Source organism: Pipistrellus kuhlii, unplaced genomic scaffold (genome assembly GCF_014108245.1).
Source record: "Pipistrellus kuhlii isolate mPipKuh1 unplaced genomic scaffold, mPipKuh1.p scaffold_m20_p_2, whole genome shotgun sequence".
Taxonomy (NCBI): domain Eukaryota; kingdom Metazoa; phylum Chordata; class Mammalia; order Chiroptera; family Vespertilionidae; genus Pipistrellus; species Pipistrellus kuhlii.
This window is the reverse complement of record NW_023425515.1, coordinates 23,421,528-23,427,579: the sequence shown is the minus strand read 5'-3', so window position 1 is coordinate 23,427,579 and position 6,052 is coordinate 23,421,528.

Genomic DNA, 6,052 nt, shown 5'->3' with positions numbered 1-6,052 from the left:
CCTCTGGAGGAGCTGGAGACAGAGTAGTTAAAGTCAGAAAGGTGAGTGCTCCATGCTATATGGCAATGCCTCCCGAACCCCGCCCCCCCCCCCCCCACACACACACACCACACAATGAAAGTGGTAGAGTTCAAGACCAAGATGAGCTTCCCTGGATGGTTATGCTCTGTAGATATCTTTAGATAATTAAGTTGACCATACAACTTCACTAGGAGAAGCCAACTGGGACCTTGAGCTCCTGGACTCTGCCCTTTTATATGTGCTGATTTTAATCTGTATGTTTTTTTCTGTGACAAAACATAATCATCCTCTATAGTAAAAGGATAATGTGCAAATTGGCCCTAATGGCTGGGAATGACCTGTCGCTATGATGTAGTACGTACACTGATCACTAAGGGGGCAGATGCTCAACACAGGAGCTGCCCCCTGGTGGTCAGTGTGCTTCCACAGGGAGAGCACTGCTCAGACAGAAGCCAGATCATGGCTGGCCAGTGTAGCAGCAGTGGCGGGAGCCTCTCCCACCTCCACAACAGCGCTAAGAATGTCTGACTGATGGCTTAGGCCTGATCTCTGAGTGACATCCCCCGAGGGGTCCCAGATTGTGAGAGGGCACAGGCTGGGCTGAGAGACCCCTTGAGTGCACAAATTTTCATGCACTGGGCCTCTACTGAGTATATAACAGCTTACCAGTCTGTGAGCTCTAATGAGTTATCGAACCTGAGGTTGGTCTTAGGAACCCCAAATTTAGTAATAAGGGATTATTTTAATTTAACTTATAGTTGAAAAAATATGTGTTTAAACAAATAAAATGCCATCCATGCTGGACAAAAAAAAAAAGAAAGAAAACAGAAACAGTGATTGGAGCCAGTACTGTAAAATATATAAACAAATACAGTCTGATTATTCCTGGTAGGAATAAAAATATATATATATATTTTTAATTTTATTTATTTATCAAATTTCAATATTTTATTTTTTGGAACAGTTTTAGGTTTACAGAAAAATAGTGGGAGGTACAGAATTCCCATGTCCTGCCTGTAATCACATATGCATAGTTCCTCCTATTATCAACATTCTCCTGCTACCTATATTGGCACATCATAATTACTTATAGTCTATCAGTTACATTACAGTTCACTCTTGGACAGTCAACGATTTTGGAAAAATGTATAATGACATTTATTCATCATTATAGTGAGATATAGAATTTCCACCATCCTTAATAATGCCCTGTGATCCACCTCTTTGTTTTTCTCATCTAAACCTCTTACCTTTTTACTGTCTCCATAGTTTTATCTTTGCCAGAAGGCTTTATAGTTAGAATTATATCTTTTTTAGTCCTTTCAGATTGGCATTTTTTTCCCCACTTAGTAATATGCTTTAAGATTTCACCATATTTTATCATGGGTTGATAGGTATTTTTTTTTTATAATGTTAAAGTTGAATGAGGGATTTTATATAAATGTTCTAACCTTAATTTTCTGGGATTCTATAATCTTCACTACTGGGAGAATACATGACTTCTGCACTTAAACTATAATATGTGCAACTAGCTGATCAAAAGAACACTCCACATTCAGGAGGAAACAATAATTCTCCCCAAGGAATTGGGTCCTAGGTCAGGGGCAGAATAGTATGGTTTCTCTAGAGACCAAAGCTATAGAGGCTGTTTGTAAGTGTAAAACTAGGTTCTGTCTGCTGCCAACTTTTCTGCCCTGTGAACCATGAGACAGGTCTGTAGAGAGAGATAATATTAAGGAAAATGACTAGAGAATAGTAGACATGGAAGTTGGCAAAGTAGTACCATTCAATCCCTTCTTCGAGTGCTTCCCAAGGCTTAGTTATACTGTTGTATTGGTGGTCTATGAGACACCACATTGCTTGCATAATTCATTTAATTTTTTTTTTGTAGAAACTACTCCTATTTTTAATTTTGTGACATGTAACAGTAATAATATTATCTAATCTATATCTTCTCTTTCCTTTCCTTTTCTCTGTCTGGGCTCTAGGCACCTTTCATATTGATTCAAGTCACTTGTCTAAAATAATAGAGTAATATGTTAATTTATGTCAAAATACTGATGACAATATAGTACACATTTCAGGAGCATCTGTTATTTGTAAAAGAGATGATTTTTTTTTTAAATCAAAGGAATACACTTATTTTTTAAAAATATGGTTTTATTGATTTCAGAGACAGGGAGGGAGAGAGAGAGAAAAACATTAATGAAGAGAAAGAATCATTGATCAGCTGCCTCCTGCACAACCTCTACTGGGGATCAAGCCCTAACCTGGGTATGTACTCTGACTGGAATCCAGGTTTATGGGTCAATGCTCAACCACTGAGCCACACTGATGGGCAGGATTATATATTCTAATGGGATAATTTTAGGTACTCTTCCACCTGGGACAGGATTTACCCTAAGGTGGGGGGAGAGGTTTAGTCTTTCACTAAAACTGTGTAAATGCCTGGTTTTGTGACCATGTACAAGGCTAAAGTTAAGGGGTTGGCCAAGTGAGACAGAAGATTGATCATTCTCCATTAGAGTTGTTTAGATTGGTCTTCTTACCATTGCTCCAGCAATTTTGTTATTTCTACGGGGAATCAAGCAGCCATTCTATATTTGAATGCTTTTGTATTGGGAAACACAATGATCAAAATCTTAACCAGCATTGCAATGATAGCTGCATTTCTTTAAATAGAGCTCATTAAAATAAAATTATACTGATAGCCTTTACATTCCATTTAAGTGTTTATATAATTAAAATTTTGTTCTCATTTAAAACAGACTCATGATTCACTAGGAGATAACATTGCCTAGACAAATATTACAAAAATGTAAACAAATTTCCACTAGAATGACCACACAATAGAAAAAAAAAATTGCCTTTATTATTTTTTGTACTGATAAGTAGTTAATAATATGATATAATTAGCTAATTTAAAGTTGTTACCCATAATAGATGGAATAAATATTCTAGTTCAAATACAATAATATGTTTACACATTATAAATTATTTTAGGGCTATTGAATATAATTTTAAATTTGACTATATTATAAAATTGATGTCCCTAGAAAATATAGCTGGGTAATGGACCTTACCTAATGTCCTAATGTATGTATCTTGGTATATGTATATATCTATGTTTAAACCTATAATCTATTTATCTGATGTTTACATTATATATGTATATTAGAAGTCCAGTACATGAAGAAATTCATGCATGGGGAGGGGTGTCCCTCAGCCCAGCCTGCATCCCTCTCACAATCCAGGACTGCTGGCTCCCAACCGCTAGCCTGCCTGCCTGCCTGATTGCCCCTAACACTTCCCTGCCAGCCTTATCAATGCCTAACTGCTCTCCTACTGTCCTGATAGCCCCTAACTGCCCTCCCACGCTGGCCTGATCTCACCTGACTGCCCTCCCCTGCATGTCTAGTCCCCCCCAATTGCTCTCCCTTGCAGGCCTGGTCCCTCACAACTGCCTCTCCAGCAAGTCTGGTCCCCCCTAACTGCCCTCCCCTGCAGGCATGACCACCCAATTGCCCTCCTCTACAGACCTGATCACCCCCAACCGCCCTTTCCTGAAGGCCTGGTCACCCCTAATTGCCCTCCCCTGCTGGCCTGGTCACCCCCAACTGCCCCCCCTGCTGGTCATCTTGTGGTGGCCATCCTGTGTCCACATGGGGGTGGCCATCTTGTGTGTTGGAGTGATGATCAATTTTCATATTACCTATTTATTAGATAATATATATATATATATATATATATATATATATATATGGAATGATTACTTGCACGTTTATTATGTATGACATATTGTATATAAAATGATGTACATAGGCATCTTATTAGACACATACAATCACACTTTATGATAAAGATTAAATTGAGTCAGAAATACAAAGTGTCTCAATAGACATTATTTTTTTTCATTATACATTGTTACTTTCAGTGCTACAAAGCTACTTTTTAATATTTTTTATGCCTTACACTATAATTTTGTTCATACTATCTAAAATAGAGAATTAAAGCTACCATAGTGGCAATCAAGGTAAGATGTGTGATGTATATCATAAATCATATATTCAGTTTATCCAGTCAAGTCTTATCTCATGTAATCAAATAGTTACTAAATCAAGTGTTCTGGATAAAGATCTTTGCTAGAGCTCTTGATAATAGAAAAGTAGGAGGAACAAGCAGAAACCAATTTATGAGAATGTTACTATGTGTGAGTACCGTGGTTTGTCTAGTGCTCCTTGGTGCTTAGCAGTCAGTGGAGACCATAAAAAGAGTTCTTGATTCTTTAAACTTATTTTCTCGGAATTAAAAAATGTGTTTCATCTTCTAGACTGACTTAATCCCAGGAAAATACTATTATCAAACATTTATACATAATATAAATTTCATTGGATATGAATATGTAGTTGATCTATACCCAGGGGTTTTGCACATGAATTTATCTTGCAAACCGTACAATAAAAAAGCATATTTCCACTGAGTAAATGTCAAGTGTCAGTGAGCTGTTGGTGAGATATTTGAGAGGACGATGCTCTTTTTCATAGTACTTATTATTAATAAGTCAATCCCTGGAAGTTATCACTTTGCAAATTCATACTGCTAATACTTAAAAACATACTTTTACAGAACACTTCTGTTTTCAAACTCTGGTTACAAGAACAATAGTCATCAAGATAAAGGTGATAACTATTTTCTAGTTTGTTATGTATGTAAAATATTATCTTCAAATATTTTTGGAACTCTATGCTTCCCATCTCAAGTTCTGTGCATAACTTGCCCTTCAGTCTAATACCCATGTCACGGTGAAATTTGAATTTTGGGGAAATATATTCATTTGGGTTAAGCAAATGTCAACATAAATACCTAGGGCAAAATATAACCATTAATGGCTCACAGTCATCCTATAGTAATGGTATGATCCTCCTGACTTTTAGGCCCTTAATCCTCTGGAACATTTTCACTATGTCAGAAGCAATTGTAAAAAAGCATTAAGGGCTGGTGCATTTTACTCTGTAGGGTGTTTGGAAATATACTTAGAGACTCCAGTGGTGTTTGAAAATTAAGAATTAGGTATAGAAGAATTACTAATAAATAAGCTTACTACAAAATTTGGAACATATGGTAATACTGTTAGACATTGACATGCTGACATAAAAGGAAGGGACAGAACAGTCTATACAAATGTTAGGAAAACTCCAAATGCTTAGCCGTCTGACAACTTTTAATTTAGAGAATAATTTAATTTTTAATTGGAAATTAATTTTTCATTGTAAAGCAGATGTCCCCAGACCTCACAATTCCTGATGTTATAAATGGTTCATAAACATCTAGATCTGGATTTCACTAGCTTAATACCCAATTTCCCCCTAAACACACACACACACACACACACCATCCCTGTAAAACATTCTCATGACTTTCCTCATTTAGGATAGATATTTCCAGTTACTCAAATTAACTTAGTTTGATGTTCCTCCTTAGGCCATTGCTCACATGACTATTCTCTTTCCTAGGTCCCCATTTACTGCTCCTTTTCAGCTTCTAGTAGCACCATGTTCTACAGAGATTCCCTTCTCAATGCTCATCTCAGTCTGTTTCTCACCCTACTGCTGCTTTTCCATAGGCCACAGAGCAAGTCCGCCACTGGTCATGCCACCATATGTCACTCCACAGATCATTGTGTCCTTATGCCCATTGCTTCCATTCTTTCCCAGATTACTGCTGTATGCCTTTCTTCCTCTCAGTGGGTAAAGAAGGGAAATTCCCTTGTCTGTGGTCTCTTATAGGAATCCCAAGCCTTGTCATCTGGATTCTGAGTTATGTCACAGACCACTCTGCTAATTTGTTCTTCCTTAGAAGTCACTGAAAACCATCATCTGTAAATGGAACCTAATTCACTCCCAGCTAGCTCTCAGTGTGTTGCTTAGTTTGACTCATCATCCAATTTTATAATAATTCTTTGGGCACATTGCTCTGCAATGTGATTTTTATTTTTGCCCTCATTATTACCAACCAGCTGAAGTTTATTAAG